Here is an 18,160-nt window from a genome sequence, read left to right on the forward strand (position 1 = left end):
CAGCAAAAGAATATAACCATTCAAGATAGAGAGGATAGACCAGGGATGGCCAAACTTGCTTAAAGTAAGAGCCACATACGACAAGCTTCAGACGTTTGAGAGCCGCAATCACATGATGGTAAGCCTTGGCCACCGAAACAATCATTGTGAGCAGCTGCTTGTACGATTCCTGCCTCAGCCAACGTTCAGCCTCCTGAATGAACCAAAAACATGGCCTTACTTTTTGCGCACTATTATTTTTACAGTAATGTCGTAAGACGTTTATAACGTGAAAGTTTGCACTACGACGCTGCCACAAAAACACCGAATTTTGTAACTTGTTCATGACAATAAATTCTGATTCTGATATTTCTGGGAGCCGCACATTACATATCATATGGCGGTGTGACCCTGGATCTGAGTATTAAAGAAGAGAACATCAAAGATTAGTCTGGTCTTATTTAAGTTGTGTGAGTGGTGTACTCTTATTCATTGCTTTTCGAATTTTCTGGTGACATAATCTTTAATATTTCCAACCTTCGCATTATTTTGCTTCAATTTTAATTTGCATTTTTTTCTCTCTATCAACATGCTCTATTTTCACGTCAATGGAGCATATCAAAGTGTCACTGAAATAAAAGCAGGTCGATCTGGTTGCTCATTTGGCCAAGCTTCAGGGTGGCAGTCGCGGAAGGACGGCAGTATGGGCGTTGTAGTCCATTAGTGACGCATGGACGCTCCCGCTGCCGACTCCTCAACCCAACCATGGGCAGAAAAATACAGGTCCCAGAGGGCCGCAGCAGCGCGGCTGCGCACGCGTACTCAGCGAGCCAAGATGGCGGCCCCTGGTACTCGGAGCTGAGGCGAAAGGATGATGCAGGTAGCCGAAGGTGGGAGGGAAGCGGCTCGAGTTTGATTTATTTGTCGGTGAGCGTCGGCGCTGGAGCAGGATGCGGGAACACCTCTGACCTTGCAGCTGGTGAGTGTGAGGAAAGGCGGTGGGGCAGTGCGAGCCCACCTTCACTGCAGTACTGCTGGGCAGAGTCTCGCTGTCCGCGTTACAAGCCCCTCGTCAGAAAGTTGGAGGTGTTTCGATGAGCGAGCCTTCTTTTAACTTCATTATTCTTTTAAAAGTTATTCGCCCCCTTGGGTACTGGGCATCTGGGGAAGGCCAATTCCCTCCAGAAGGTTGTGATTCTTCTTTTTAAGCGAATCCATTCCTTTTGGTACAAATTCTCGCCCTTCTGCTGGTTGGGGAGTTGGAGGGGTTTCTGTGTTCGTGATTGATGCTGAGTGTAATCAAGGGGAGTATCTTGCTAATTTTGTCGATGTACATTACTGACGCAGGGTAATAGGGTCATACAGCATGGAAGCGATCCCTTTGGCCCACTGTGTCTATGGGGGCCATTAAATTCTGATTTGTCCAGATTTCATTGTCTGACATTGGGCCTTGTAGGTTGTGACTTTTCAAGTATTTATTTAAATGCTATGGGGCTACTGGCCTCCACAATTCCCCCTGAAAGTGTTCCAGATTCGTGTTCTTTCTCAAAACTTGCCCCTTACCTTAAATCTATGCCCTCTATACCCAGACAGCTCTCTGAAGGGAATTATTAACCACTATAACCCTAAATCTCCACCTCATAATTTTATGTATTTTAATTGGGTCAGCCACTTGCGCACCTAAGAACAAATACATTTTATCAGGTGTCTCCTCTTTGCTTAAATCGCAGGCAACATCCTGGTGACACTCTTCTGCATCCTCTCCAGTGCAATCATGGTCTTGCCACCATTTCCACACAGAGCTGTGGTTCAACTCGTGAGAATCAGTGCTCAGGTGTGGGAGGGAATGAATGTTTTGGGTAGTGGGTGGGATATCAGTTAAATAGGTTTCTTTGCCCTAGGTAGCATTGAGCTTTTTTAAATTTTTGTTAGAACATCATTCATCCTCAGCAAAGGGAGAGGATTTCATCACTCTCCTGGGATGTGAATTACTGGTGGTGGAAAAAGTTTGGCCGCTTCGGGAGGTGAAAAGGAAAATAGCCACCATGTGGTGTGTTTTTGTGCTCAATGTATATATATATATATATATATATGATTGGTTCACTTGAGTTTCTCAACAATTATGATCCTGGAGTGTTGATAGTGGGGTCTCGACAATAGATTATTGGTTGAATTTTGGAATGGGTGCTTTTCTCCTTTTGATCTTAGATGATAGGTGGCCCCTTTAAAATCATCAAATTTCTAATGATGGGCATTTATTATGAACCTACTAATTCCCACAGCTACCAGGACAATAACTCTTCCCACCCTCTTGGGTGCCTCAGTGAGGCCTTCTACACCAGCATTACCAAATGTCTTTTTTTTCCCCCCCCTGCTGTAATTGATAAAGCACTAATCTGCATCCCGTCCATTTTGCCATTCTACTAGTCCCCAAGACAAAATTATTCTCTCCTTAACTCAATGGTTTGCTCTGCCCTCTTACCTATCCTTCCATCTCTTTAGGCACTTTCTTCTGTAACTGCAGAAGCTGCAAAATGTGTCCCTACATCTCCCCCCCCCCCCAAAAAAAAACATCTGTTCAGGGTCATCTAACAGACTTTTGAAGTAAGTCAAGGTTTTTCATGCACCTTATGCAATCTAATCTGCTGCATTCAGTGTACTCAGTGTGGCTTCCTCTACAAGGTGAGACCAAACACAGATTTGGCAACTGTCTTGCCACCAAGAATCAGTGTTCTGTCTGTAGGCCCAAGTTAGAAACTACTAGTGGCAAACCACTTTAATTCCTCTCATCATTCTCACAGACATCTGCCCTGGCTTTAACCATTACCAAGTGAAGCCAAATGTAAACTTGAGGGATGACGTATCCTGTTTATGGATAGATTTAAATTCAACAGCATGAACATTGAATTTTCCAATTTTCCATCCGTATCTGGTTCCAGTGTTTCCATCTCTCCTTTACCTGTTCCCATTCTCACTTTTCTCAGTCACCTTTTCTACCAACCTGGCCCCCAACCCCCACTGCTGTCCACCTCTCCCACTTTATTTTACTGCTTTGCCCCTTTCCTACTCTGCACCACCTTCCTTTGATGAATGTGATCTCCTATCCCAATTTCAGCTTTGATAAAGGTCCCAACAAGAAGTGTTGACTGACCATTTTTCTTCCTGGGTGCTGCTTGACCTGTTGTGTGTCTCCAGCTTCTCTTTCTTCAAATAGGGTTTGACAGATGATATTTGACCTAACTGATTTCTAGAACCAAAAGTTGCCTCCCTCAACATGACGTTGGCCATTTTGGACTGTGCTGAGGAATTTCTTCATCCAGAGTGTGGCTAATCTTTGTAGTTATCTGCCCATGAGAACAAAGGAAGCTTGGATGCTAAGTATATTTAAGATGCCAATAACATGCTAAACATTGTGGAGATAGTGCAAGGGCATGCTGCTGAGACATGGAAGTAATAAATAACACAGCAGTTGAGAGGGTCTGAATGACTTGTTCTATATCCTGTGGGAATAATGCCTTTGACTATCAAGGGTAGGTACTTAAGTTCTCTTTAATAGAGATAGTCAAAGTTGATGCTTTTGTGATGTGATTGTTATTTGCTAATGTACTTTTGAATGCTATTTAGCTCATGCTGCTTCTAGAAGTAACCTGCTTCATTTGCTCAATATGGCAGAATTCCTTCTTGGAGTGAAAAGTTGGGATCATTTACTGCATCCAATGCTCCAGTTGCAGCCTCCTCTATGATGGGGAGATTGAAAACAGGCTGGGTTGGGGAGGGATGGAGGGGGGGGGGGTTCGCTTCATTGAACAATTCTGCCCTGTCTGCTGCAACAGCAAGAATCTCCCAGTGTTCAGCCACTTTAATTCCACTTCCCAATCCCACACTGACATGTCTGTTCATGGCTTCGTCTACTGCCAGGTTGAGGTCAGATTAATTGAAGGAACAAACCCCTGTATTCCTTGACAAACAACAATGGTCGCCAGCACAAATCCCTGAGGAATACCTCTAGTTATAGGCTTCCAGTCTGAGAGGCAATCATCCGCTACCAATGTCAAATCCAGTTTACCACCTCACCATGAACACTGAGTGTCTGAACCTTGTGAAAGACCTTACTAAGGTCCACGTGGACAACATCCACAGCCTTTCTTTCATCAACGTTTCTGGTAACCTTGAAAAACTCTAGATTTGTTAAGCATGACCTCCCACACACAAAACCATGTTGACTCTTTTTAATAAGTCCCTAGCTATCCAAATATGTGTATATCTGATCTCTTTGGACACCTTCCAGTAGTGTACCTACTACTGACGTCGGGCTCATTGGCCTATCATTTCCTGGGTTACTTTTTTAAATAGCGGCACAACATGTGCTACCCTCCAATCCTTCATCACCTCACCTGTGGCTAAGACCAGGGCTCCTGAAGTTTCTACACTAGCCTCCCTCTTTTGTCAGGCCTTGGTGATTTATCTACCAGTTTGCTTTAAGATGGCAAGCACCTCCTCTTTAATATTTTTGGGTTTCATGACCTTACTGCCTGTTTTCCTGGCTTCCCTTGACTCTGTGCCCATTTCCTGAGTAAACACTGGTACAAAAAAAAACTCATTGTAGATCTCCCCATCCCTTCTTGCTCCATATATTGCTGACCACTCTGATCTTCTAGGGGACCAATTTTATTTTTTAACTATCCTTTTTTTCTTAATATACCTGTAGAAACCAGTAGATTTTTCCTTTGCATTATCTACCAAAGCAACCCCATATCATTCCTTAGCCCTTCTGATTTCCTTTTTTTTGTACTCCACAAGTACCTCATTTTCTCCTTGTTGCCTTTACTTGCTATACACCTCTCTCCTTTTCTTAACTAGGTTCCCAATATCCCTCAAAAACCAAGGTTCCCTGTGCCTGTTAAATTTGCCTTTAATCCTGACAGGAGCATACAAACATCTCAAAATTTCACCTTTGAAGGCCTTCTACTTACTGAACAATCCTTGCTAGAAAACAATTTATCCCAATCAATGTTTTCTTGATCCTTTCCTCAAAATTGACCTTTCTCCAGTTTAGAATCTCAACCCAAGGACCAGACCTATCCTTATCCATAATTAACTTGAAACTAATGGCATTATGAGCTCTGGACTCAAAATGTTCCCATGCATGTACTTCTGTCACATGTTCTGTCTGCATCCCTAATAGGAGATCCAGTATTGCACTCTCTCTAGTTGGTACCTCTATATAATGATTTAGAAAACTTTCTTGAACATATTTTATGAACTCCAAGCCATCAGTATGGGAGTCCTAGTCAATATGTGGAAAGTTTAAAATCTCCTACTATCATGACTTTGTTTCCTGCAGCTGTCTGCTTCCTCTCTCCAGATTTGCTGCTCGAATTCTCCCTGACTATTAGGTGCCCTATAATACAACCTCATGAGTGTGCTCAAATCTTTCCCATTACTCATCTCCACCCATATTGTCTCAATAGACGAGCTCTCTGGCCAGTCCTGCCTGAGAAATGCCACTCCTTCCCCCTTTAATACCTCCTGCTTTATTGCATCTGAAACAATGGAACCCTAGAGCATTGAGCTGCCAGTCCTGCCCCACCTGCAACCAAGTTTCACTGATGGTCACAGTCATAATTCCATGTACCAATCCACACTCTAAGCTCATCTGCCTTTCCTGAAATGCTCCTTGCATTTTCCATGAGAAAATAAACCATCATTTTCTGCTGCTGCCACAAACTTTTGTTTAACCATTACCAATTCCATCCTTTTATTGCTGGTCTAAGTTCTGACCAAAACACGTCATTGCACAATTGAGCTGCTTGTTCTTAGAACATGTGTCGACAAGCTCTTCCATAATAGTACCCATCTTCTCCAGTTCAACTCATCTTGTTAAAACTCTTGTGTGTGCTTTTATTACCTCAAATTATTGTTACCTCCAAGCAATGATGATGTCTTGGACATCACGTGCTTGCTGGCTTCTAAATTGTGATCCATAAACTCGTTATCAGCCTTTTATTTTAAATAAATCTCAATCTCTTGCTTTTCTTGCCTCATTAGATTCTCCATACATACTCCAATGTGTGGTTTTGACAGCTGCTTGCAGTTCCAATTCTCATTGCAGTTCTCTGGTCAAAACTTCTCAAAGTTTCTCTATAAATTACATTTTTCTTTCTTGTAGCCAGTGGTCAAACCTTAAGCAACAGTACTGTATTTTCTTTTTTAATATGGCATTCATGTAATTCAGGGTTCTTTGAGTATTTCCCTGGATTAAAAGTCTTCTATAAATAGAAGTTATAGAAAAAAAATCTAAGTTTTCAGGCCAAAATATTAAGAGACTTACATTTTCTCAATTTATTCTGCCTGATCTGAAAAATAGACCTATTTATTTCCAACAAAAAATTATTTTATTTTTACATTGAATTTAGATTTCACCTTTGTTAAGAAAGAGCACATTGAAATTGTCTAATTTTTGCCATGGTGTTTCAGCTTGCAGTTTGGTGATACAGTAACACCTCGTTAGAACGCGGTTGTTGGGGTCCAAAATTTCATACCGCGTTACAACTGAGCCGTGGATCAGATGCAGTGGCGGCTGCCCCTGCCCCCGATGATCCGCAGCGGGGAGGTGGGCTGTCAGGCAGTGGGGATTGTCATCATCCTGCCCCTTAACAGATTAACGAATTGCGTTCTAATGAGGTTTCACTGTAATATAATTTGTTCAAATATTTTAAATATTTTAAAAATCTGAGTTGGATCATAATGGATTGTAAGATGGTATTGGTGTGGTAGATGAAAGAATGTATTTGGTTTTGTGGTGTTCTCGTGAAGAGAGAAATTGAAAGAAGCAGTTCTTGATCTAATCTGCCTTTTAGTCTGTTGCGCTCAACATAATCCAGTTAATTAAAGATCCTGCCTTCGTCAATTAAAATAGAAAGTTCAAACTACAAAGCAGCATTGAGCAGCCAGTTTAAATAAATCCAAAAATCCAGCCTACATTAAGTTTCAATCTGAAAGCTACTGCGAAAGGGTTTAGTATCAAAGTCAGTTTTGCTCAGGTTTTAATGATCCTGTTGACCTGTTAGATTTTCTTTGAGCGTTTTTTATTCTTTTGTTTACTCTTTGCTATTCTTTCTCATGCTGATTTGCCTATTTCTGACACCTTACCAAAGAATCTAACTTTCAGCACTGAGGTTATCCTTCACCATCTTCAGTATTTGGATTGTTTCAGGTTTAAGGTGTATGAGTCAGAACTTGAATTCTTGTCCAATGAAATTGAAATTTGGGTTCTCTTGGCAGTCTGGTTTGCACACATTAATACTAATGATCCTTGAGTTGGAATAACTTGGACATATTTTAAGCAAAGTATGCAGGAGGGATCACCATCTTCACAATCTTTCAATGAAGCAATTGACTTCAGAGTTTTCCAAATTTAGTAAAACTGGAAGAAGGGAAAAATCAGAATGATGTGAAGAATGGGGGAAATTTTATAATTTTATTTTATCAAGGGTAATTCTGATATTCCATCTTAACAAGAACTTAGCAGATCAAACATTTGATTAAATAATATTGATCTAAGTTATAATGGTCAACATTGCTGAATGCACAATAGTAATTTAATTTGGAATCCATTTGACCAGTGGAGTCAAGATATGGCAGAGAAACAGAGCTATCAAGATCTAATTTAGAACATCAAAAAATAGAAATTGGGTGCAGAGTAAGCACGTCAGTCCTTCAAGCCTACTTGCTATTCAAAATAATCATGGGTGAGATTTGGGCTGAGAGCCCTGGATCTGGACTTCACCATAGGGAAGCTGTTTCTTGCATCTAGTCCCATCAGAATTTAATAAGTTTCAATGAGCTCCCCTTGTCCTTCTAAACTTCAGTAAATATTAACTCAGCTATTTTAATACAAGCCTAATTGTCCCAATCACTGTGCAACGGTATATTCATTTTGAAAATGAGTTGATCTGAGTTGTTTGCTTTTACCTAGAAATTATGTGTGTGTTTTCTTCCCAGGAATTAATATAATCAAAAAAGCTTCCAAGTATATTTATTAATCTGACAGAAGAGGACAATATCATGATATAAGTTTTGCTATAAACAGAGTTAAATCTTAAGAACAATTGACCTTTTCTGTCCCTATAACTGATTGATTAGAAAACTAGAAAATTCAGAACAATTGCCGTAGTTATCAACAAGTTCTCATGGGTTTCTTCCCTTGCCTCAAAGCATGAACATGCTTGAATTAGTTGGGGAGGAGCGTGGAAAGGTGATGTAAGAAAGAGCAAAATTTACAGTGGTGTAGAGGAGATGCTGTTTAGTTAATTTCAAAGTTCACATTGGAATCGCGGACATTTTACTCTGCATATCTCCCAGATCAGTGCAGCATACAACTGGCATGCAAGGCTGTGTTCAAAGCATTTTTCCATGCAACCCCAAGAAATGGCACACCTTCCTTTATTATCTCTTTCTTTCTTACCAGTCAAGCACTCAAATATTCCTTTCAGGTTTGAAGTAGCAAGTCACATACATTTATTCAACCGCACAGCACAGAACAGTTCCTTTGGCCCAACCCTCAATATCAACTAACATGGCACTCTGGGCAAGTCCCATCTGTCTGTATTTGGCACATATCCTTCTGCATTGCATTCAGTGCTTAATGGGCCTTGTCTACACTGAAGAGTTGAAAGAGGCAGGACACCTTCATTCAGTCTGCAAAGATGACACTGAGCTTCTAGTCACTTGTCACTAATGATCCCTCCCACTCTGACCATTCCTTTATTGCTCCAATGATGCAATGCAAGCTTGTACTTCATCTTCTGACGAGACATCTTGCATTCCTCTGGACTTAATTTATAGAGTTTGATAAATTTTAATTCCACCACCACACAACCCCCCCCCCCCCCCCCACCACAACCCTCCAAACAAGTTTTTTTTCCCACAGATGTGGTTGAACCTTTGTTTCAATTTGTCTTGGAACTATTTAATTTCAACTGACATTTTAAGTAGCTGCTGTGTTAACTTCTTTAGTCTGCACTCGATCACAGGCATTCCCTCTCCTTGGTACCTCCCACTCTTTGCAACTTAAAATATACCTCTCTTTTTATTTATCTGGTTCTGGTAAAGGGTTCTTGATCTTTTATGTTGTGTGTCTGCTGTATTCTGTTTTTGTATTTCAAGCACCTGCAGTTTTTGCTTCACAGTGCGTCTGTAGAGATCCTCTGTTTAATGAATGCTCTAAAACAGTCTTTGAAAATAGTTTTAAATATTGAGTACTGCTGAAGGTTGTAGTCATCAATGTAATGAAGACTACCACAAGTCGTGTTTTTTGCATTACTAAAGTGGCTCTTCAGTCTTGTATGGGTAAGAAATTAATATTTTAAAATCAAAGTAGTGAACATTTAGATGCATTTTCAGAAATAGTCGTTCACTTCAATCTTGCTAGTAATTTAAAACTCATTAAATGTACAATTTCAAAGACTGGTACAATGCATTTAGCAGTGAGTGCACGAAGATATCCGAACAGTTCCTAGAAGCTACTTCCTTTGCATTCTAAACAGTTCATATTAAAAAATGAGCTGACCTCTTCACTTTTTATACTCATGGGAAGCACAGGGGAACTGGAAATGTACAAACGAGGCAGCAATTTTTGCCTTGCACTCTTCAATTTTTGCAGCTAGTTTAAAGGACATAATGAAAACATCGATTAATCTTGAACAACATTTTCACATTGTTGCCTGGGGGAAATGTTAAACCACAGATTATTTTTCGAAGAATTCTTTCAGTATTGATCATTTTGATATCACTTGAGACCATGTGGATCTTTATCATCCTTGGCTATTTGAAAAAAAATCCCTGAGAGATGTGTTATGAAAAGACTTGAGATCATCAATCATAAACTATTCTCATCCTTCTCAATAAGAATCAATACAAAGATAATTTCACTATCATGTAACATTTTAATTGGATAAGTCTTAATAAATGTATGTTTTTTCCACCAATTCAAAATGTAATTCTATAGTTAGAGAAAGGAATGAACTCTGAGCAATTGTAACGAGTTAAACCTGTAAGAAGTCAAAGTAATCACTTTTTATTAATAGAAAAACTACAATGGCCAATTCACTGCTAAACTGAGAAACACAAAAAACTACAGATTCTGGCATCTTGAACATTGGGATACTTGAGGAACTCGGTGAGTTGGGCAGCATTGATGGGTATAAATTGGTAGTCAAGGTTTTGGAATGAGGCCCTCTCTTGAGATGTTGTCAGCTTGTTGAGTCGCAATTGATGGGAGGGGGGGGGAGAAGGAGGGAAACATTGCCCACATTTAGGCTCAACATCCTGCATCAGGACTGAGAGTGAAGAAGGCAGATAGGGGCCAGTAGGTGATTGGTGGTCTTTGAAAGATGACTGGAAGATGGAGGCAATTAGGTGAGGGGGGAGGAGTGGATTTAGCAAACCTAATAAGAATTTTGGATCATCAGACTGTAGGGTTGTGTTATGTATTCAATGTTGAACTTGCGTTCTAATAAGTTATAAGCTTTAATTGGAATTGGAAGTTTACCACAAGCTGTAGTTTTTGTTTTCAAAAAAACAATACAAAAGAAGAGTAGAAGTAATTTTAAGCTGCTTGCTTTCTATGTAGTCCAAAATTCTTCTTGGTAAATTGACTGGCGCAGGTTTTATTATTATTGTAGCCCACTGATACAAAGAAACACACACTCACAGTGTGGGAGGTTAAGCTCTGAAATTTATTGAGGCTGGAAAGGCTCCTTTTATAGAGTTGGAGTTCCCACCGTTTGTTTGATTGGCTGACATCAGCTGCATGAATAACAATAGTGGGTGGGAACATTCTTGCATGTGAATACCCTTCTTCCCCAGCCTGTTATTGATCTGTTAGCTGGGCAGCTTGGCTAGCACCTTTTTAAGGATGTTGGTCCTGTCCTGCTCCAGCTTTCAACTGCGCTGGTTCGCTGTGTTAAGGGATGTGTTACATCTCCATCGGGCACACAAAACTCAAAACGGTCAACCAGTTTACCTATCTTGGCTGCACCATTTCATCAGATGCAAGGATCGACAATGAGATAGACAACAGACTCGCCAAGGCAAATAGCGCCTTTGGAAGACTACACAAAAGAGTCTGGAAAAACAACCAACTGAAAAACCTCACAAAGATAAGCGTATACAGAGCCGTTGTCATACCCACACTCCTGTTCGGCTCCGAATCATGGGTCCTCTACCGGCACCACCTACGGCTCCTAGAACGCTTCCACCAGCGTTGTCTCCGCTCCATCCTCAACATCCATTGGAGCGCTTACATCCCTAACGTCGAAGTACTCGAGATGGCAGAGGTCGACAGCATCGAGTCCACGCTGCTGAAGATCCAGCTGCGCTGGATGGGTCACGTCTACAGAATGGAGGACCATCGCCTTCCCAAGATCGTGTTATATGGCGAGCTCTCCACTGGCCACCGTGACAGAGGTGCACCAAAGAAAAGGTACAAGGACTGCCTAAAGAAATCTCTTGGTACCTGCCACATTGACCACCGCCAGTGGGCTGATAACGCCTCAAACCGTGCATCTTGGCGCCTCACAGTTTGGCGGGCAGCAACCTCCTTTGAAGAAGACCGCAGAGCCCACCTCACTGACAAAAGGCAAAGGAGGAAAAACCCAACACCCAACCCCAACCAACCAATTTTCCCCTGCAACCGCTGCAATCGTGTCTGCCTGTCCCGCATCGGACTTGTCAGCCACAAACGAGCCTGCAGCTGACGTGGACTTTTTACTCCCTCCATAAATCTTCGTCCGCGAAGCCAAGCCAAAGACAGTGTGTTATTCAGCACCTTTTTAAGGCTGTTGGTCTTGTACTGCTCCAACTTTCAACTGCGCTGGTTTGCTGTGTTAAGGGATGTGTTAGAGTGTGTTATTCTGCTGTTTACAACCACACGAGCTGCGCGATGTGCCGGCTCGATCTCTGCGGTGGCGGGCCGCCACTATATACTGTATTGTGGATGTTGAATGTGTAGATATTTTGTGTGTGTATATATTTTATATATCTTGACTTTGACTGACTTTGGCTTGGCTTCGTGGACGAAAATTTGTGGAGGGGTAATGTCCATGTCAGCTGCAGGCTCGTTTGTGGCTGACAAGTCCGATGCGGGACAGGCAGACACGGTTGCAAGGGAAAATTGGTTGGTTGGGGTTGGGTGTTGGGTTTTTCATTCTTTGTCTTCTGTCAGTGAGGTGGGCTCTGCGGTCTTCTTCCAAGGAGGTTGCTGCCCGCCGAACTGTGAGGCACCAAGATGCATGGTTTGAGGCGATATCAGCCCACTGGCAGTGGTCAATATGGCAGGCACTGAGATTTCTTTAGGCAGTCCTTGTACCTCTTCTTTGGTGCACCTCTGTCTCGGTGGCCAGTGGAGAGCTCGCCATATAACACGATCTTGGGAAGGCGATCTGGAGACGTGACCTACTCAGCGCAGTTGGATCTTCAGCAGCGTGGATTCGATGCTGTTGGCCTCTGCCATTTCGAGTACTTCGATGTTGGTGAAGTCGCTCCAATGAATGTTGAGGATGGACCGGAGTCAATGCTGGTGGAAGCGTTCTAGGAGCCGTAGGTGATGCTGGTAGAGGACCCATGATTCGGAGCAGCGGCCCCGGCCCCAATCCGAGCAGAGGGTGGGCGGCGGCAGCCCCGATCCGAGCGGGGACGGGGGGGGGGGGGAGGCGGCGGCCCCGGCCTCGGCAGAGTGAAGCAGGCGGAGGCCAACAGATTGGATTGCGACCAGGTATGGTCCGTCCTAGGAGGGGAGGCAGGCCCCTCCAGCCCAGGTAAGAAACCTGCATAGGAGAAGGCCACTCCAATATAAAACCTACGACCCAAGGACCTTGCTGCCACGTCCCAGCTTGCTTGGCCACAGCACATGAACCATGGGTGTAAAGGGTGGGGCCAGTACTGCGCACATGAAAGTTCCTTTACGCAGGCCGAGGACATGTTCACATCCTCCCCCTCCACGTCCTCCCCCTCAAAAGATGCTCACAAACTCAAGCTAGCATGCTGGAACATCAGAACCATGCTAGACAAGGCTGACAGCCACCGACCTGAACGTCGGTCTGCCCTCATCGCAAATGAACTCCTCAGACTTGACATTGACATAGCCGCTCTCAGCGAAGTCCGCCTTGCAGTTGTAGGCAGCCTCCAAGAACGCGGCGCGGGCTACACACTCTACTGGTCTGGCAAGCCTATGGATGAACGATGCCTATCTGGTGTAGGCTTCATGGTCAAGAACTCCATTGCCTCCAAACTTGAAAACCTCCCGACAGGCCACTTGGACCGGATCATGTCCATGTGACTCCCCCTTCAAAACAAGCGTCGCATATATTATTTTATATATATATTTATAATATATATATATCTACACATTCAACATCCACAATACTGTATATCTATATATAAAACCCTAGCTCAATTTACGAAGAAGAATTTTGGACAATATGGAAAGCAAGCAGTTTACAATTACTTTTACTCTTTTTGTTTTGTTTTATAAGGAACAAATGTATATTTTGTGTTAAGGAGTTGTGCATTGACATACTGGCCAATGTTATCAGCTGGAGTAAAAACGGGAAGTGCTAGCAGTATCTATGAGAGAAAAACCGAATTAGATTTCATGGTTGGTGATCCTTCATCAGATGCTTGGAGAAATGTTGATGAGAAATAGTTTCTACCTCTCCTACAGATGTAGGGTAGTACAGTACTTTTCCGATTATCTGAAATGCTTGGGACCGGACATTTTTTCGGATTATCTGGATTTTTCAGATAGCTGAGAAATTGCTTTAAGAGCCCATTAACAATCAGCAGAATATTTGTATTAGCATTTAAACAACAAGAAGAGACTAAGGTTTTTCAATCATGAAATAATGTTTAATTCTTATCAAAAATGTGATCTCTGCTTACTAAATAAGATAAATACGTAAATTTATCATTTTTTTTCAACTTGTAACGTCATGTTGCTGCCAAAAAATTTTTTTTGAATAATTGAGAATTTCAGTTGTGTTTTTCAAATAATTGGATACATACTTTAATTTGGCTATTTTTTAAAAAAAATTCTTTTTGCATAAAATAAGAGCTCTGATTTTAGTTGTGATTTGCTTGCAAATCTGAAGACTTTTTTGAAAATTTTATTTTAAAGTTTTCCATACATATAATCATAGCCAAATGTAAAATACAATATTCAAATATTAATATTGAATCCATTATGCATGATGGTATAAAACCTCAAACCTCCTTCTCCTTAACAAAACCCCAAGAAAAGAAAGAAGAAAAAGAGAAAAAGAAAGAAAAATAAGAATAGAAACTTGGTTGCCAGAGGACACCCCCTCACCATTTGTATCTTTTAATACTTCCAAGGAGATTAAAGAGGTTTCGAAGTTTAGGGAAAACATCCTTAAATTGATTCCAGAGGAACACTGCTATGCATTTCTGTGTTCCATGGCTCCATGCCTAAATGGTTGTCCAATTTCCTCATTACTGTAAGTAATTTTCTTGCTACTGCCAACGCAATCTTTACAAATTCTTTTTGATAATTTTGGTCTTATCCCTTCAATATTACCTAATAAAAATAACATTGGGTTTTGTGGGAATTTGATTCTTGTAAGCTTTTTTTTTTAAAAGTTGCCAAATTTATCCAAAGAGGTCTCACTTTAGGGCATATCTAAAACACTGATCTAATAAGTCTGATTTCGAATTATTTTACTTCTGTGGGGTGAGATATAATTGATGTAAAAAAAAATTATATTGAACTAATCAATATCCAACATTTGTAGTACAATCTCGACATAACTGTGACCAATTTTGTTCATCTATATAAATATTTAAACCCACCTCCCATTGCTGTCTGGACTTGTATATCTCCTCTTTGGGAGTCCCCTTCTGCAATAAAGTGTACATAGCTGAAATAAGTTTGTTTATGTCTATTGCTAATTGGCATTTCCACATCACCACATTTTGGTAATAACATTGTTGGACCCAGTTTATTTCTTAAATAAGCCCTTACTTGATAAAATAGCAAAAAAAGATTTCTTGCATCATTTTTTGATGAGGCAGAAATGCCAGAATGGGTTAAAATAGAAATTGATAAAATAGAAGAAAGGATGCAGGAAGATTTTGTATATAAATGGGAATCAAAATTACTATCTGGGGAGAGGGAAGCACCTTTGTTGAAACATTTAATTACTATCTGGAATAAGGTAAACAATGAAATTAGAACCGGGGGAATTGTCCTGCCTTTGATTCAAAATCGACTTATTCCATTCTCAATGGATAATCAATTTTTAAACATTTGGTCTTGGAAAGGAATTGGATATATAGAAGATTGTTACAAAGGAATTTAATGCCATTTGAACAATTAAAAAAATAAATATGTGAACTTTGCCCCAGCTTTTGCTTCCTTACAGAATATGACTTTGGACATTATGAACTAATCTCAAAATGACTTTCTGCACTTTGTGGCTGTTTTTAACACTTGATGTATAACTGGAATTCTGTGCCTCAGAGGAACTAATTGCTGAGTATATTTATGGTGGGTGGCATGGTTGGCGTCGTGGTTAGCACAATGCCTTTACTCAATGAGGACAGGGGCTCGAATCTTGCGCTGTCTGTAAGGAGTTTCTATGTTCTCCCCATGTCTGCGTGGGTTTTCTCTGGGAGCTGTGGTTTCCTCCCACTGCTCGAAACGTACGAAGTGTGTAGGTTAATTGGGTGCAAATTGGGCAGCATGGACTTGTGGGCTGAAATGGCCTGTTACCTTGCTGTATGTCTAAATTTAAAAACATTAAAAAATAGACTGAAGTAACTTCATCAGGACTCATGTGGATGAGTGTGTGCCCACGAGCACATACAGTGAGAACCCCAAACAAAAGCTGCCTCAATGACTGTCGCCCAATAGCACTCGCATCTACTGTGATGAAATGCTTTGAGAGGGCTAAACTTTGACTTGGTAATGGCCAGAATTAACTCGTACTTAAGTAAAGACCTGGACCAATTATAGTTTGCCTTCTGCCGCAATCGCTCCACAGCAGATGCAATTTCACTGGCTCTCCACTCAGTCCTGAATCACCTAGACAGCAGCAACACATACAGAGGCTGCTTTTCATCAATTACAGCTTAGCTTTCAATGTCATCATATCATCAGTACTGGTCAGCAAGCTTCAAAACCTGGGCCTCCCTCTGCAACTAAATCCTTCTTATAAGACGACAGTCAGTGTTAATCAGTAACACTGTCTCCTCCTCACTGACATTCATCACAGATGCACCTCAAGGATATGTGCTTATCCCACTGCTCTATTCTCTCTACACCCATGTCTGTATAACTAGGCACAATTCATATGCCATCTACAAATTTGCTAACGACTGTCATTGGCAGAATTACAGATGGCAATGTGGAAGCACAGAGGAGTTAGATAGATCAGCTAGCTTGAGTGGTGTCACACAACAACCTTGCAGTCATTGTTAGCAAAACTAAGGAACTGGTTGTGGACTTTAGGAAGGGGAAATTGGTAGAACGTGAACCAGTCTTCATTGAGGGGTCAACAGTGGAAAAAGTAAAGAACTTCAAATTCCTGGGTGTCAACATCTCTGAAGATCTATCCTGGGGCCTTGATGTCAATGCCGTCATGCTCATCAGCGGCTATACTTCATCAGGAGTTTGAGGAGATTTGGTATGCCACTAAAGACTTTAGCAAATCTCACAGGTGTAACATGGAGAGTATTTTAACTATTTCATCACGGTCTGCTGTGGAGGTGCCAATGCACAGGACAGGAATAGGCTGCAGAGTTGTGAACTCAGCCAGTGTTGTCATGGGCATTGACTTCACTCCATCAAGAACATCTGCAATAGGCAGCATATCAAGAAAGCAGCCTCTATCATCAAGGATCCTCACCTTCAAGGCCATGCTCTTTTCTCACTGCTACCATTAGGAAGGAGTTACGCAGTGGTCTCAACCTTTTTCTTTCCACTTACATACCATTTTAAGTATTCCCTATGCCATAGGTGCTCTGTGATTAGTAAGGGATTGCTTAAGGTGGTATGTGGGTGGAAAGAAAAAGTTTGAAAACCACTGTTTTAATCGTCCCTCATTGACTCGTTATGTTCATGGTTTCAGAACTCCAAAGGAAATGGGCCAGTGACAATTTCTCTCAAGCAAAATATTTCAGTAACAATTGGGTCTCGAGCAGTGATTCTCAACCTTCCCTTCCCTTCCCACTCACAAACCACCTTAAAGTGGTAAGAAAAAGGTTGAGTTACAGGGTTCAAGATTCTTTATTGTCATGTAAGACAGGTGTAATATTACATGAAATTTGCTAGAAGGTAGGCACATACAGCAACAGCAGAGATTTCTGGGTGTCTCACAGTCAGAGAAAGAGAAACAAAAGTTGTCTCATTCTGAAATCCATAGGTTTTTGGTGTCCACATGAATCTGGAAGGGGGGAATCTGACAGAAAAGTAGAGTTGAGAAAACCAAGTTATTGAATTGCAGAGCTGGTCGGAAGGGCTGCGGGCTGGTCGGAAGGGCTGCGGGCTGGTCGGAAGGGCTGCGGGCTGGTCGGAAGGGCTGCGGGCTGGTCGGAAGGGCTGCGGGCTGGTCGGAAGGGCTGCGGGCTGGTCGGAAGGGCTGCGGGCTGGTCGGAAGGGCTGCGGGCTGGTCGGAAGGGCTGCGGGCTGGTCGGAAGGGCTGCGGGCTGGTCGGAAGGGCTGCGGGCTGGTCGGAAGGGCTGCGGGCTGGTCGGAAGGGCTGCGGGCTGGTCGGAAGGGCTGCGGGCTGGTCGGAAGGGCTGCGGGCTGGTCGGAAGGGCTGCGGGCTGGTCGGAAGGGCTGCGGGCTGGTCGGAAGGGCTGCGGGCTGGTCGGAAGGGCTGCGGGCTGGTCGGAAGGGCTGCGGGCTGGTCGGAAGGGCTGCGGGCTGGTCGGAAGGGCTGCGGGCTGGTCGGAAGGGCTGCGGGCTGGTCGGAAGGGCTGCGGGCTGGTCGGAAGGGCTGCGGGCTGGTCGGAAGGGCTGCGGGCTGGTCGGAAGGGCTGCGGGCTGGTCGGAAGGGCTGCGGGCTGGTCGGAAGGGCTGCGGGCTGGTCGGAAGGGCTGCGGGCTGGTCGGAAGGGCTGCGGGCTGGTCGGAAGGGCTGCGGGCTGGTCGGAAGGGCTGC

At 42.6% G+C, this 18,160-nt stretch overlaps 1 protein-coding gene across 6 annotated transcripts in view; it reads left to right on the plus strand.

Moving 5' to 3' along the window:
- The first annotated feature begins 764 nt into the window (after positions 1-764).
- Positions 765-18,160, plus strand: part of rgmb (repulsive guidance molecule BMP co-receptor b) — a 196,118-nt gene continuing 178,722 nt past the window's right edge. For 4 of the 6 annotated variants that reach the window (XM_069892266.1, XM_069892247.1, XM_069892275.1 and 1 more), the window contains exon 1: positions 765-958. The gene's annotated coding sequence lies outside the window, so the exon portion shown is untranslated. The remainder of the gene's footprint in view (positions 959-18,160) is intronic. The other 2 variants (XM_069892285.1, XM_069892301.1) reach the window with 1 other exon arrangement.

The sequence above is a fragment of the Narcine bancroftii genome, chromosome 1 (genome assembly GCF_036971445.1).
Source record: "Narcine bancroftii isolate sNarBan1 chromosome 1, sNarBan1.hap1, whole genome shotgun sequence".
Taxonomy (NCBI): Eukaryota; Metazoa; Chordata; class Chondrichthyes; order Torpediniformes; family Narcinidae; genus Narcine; species Narcine bancroftii.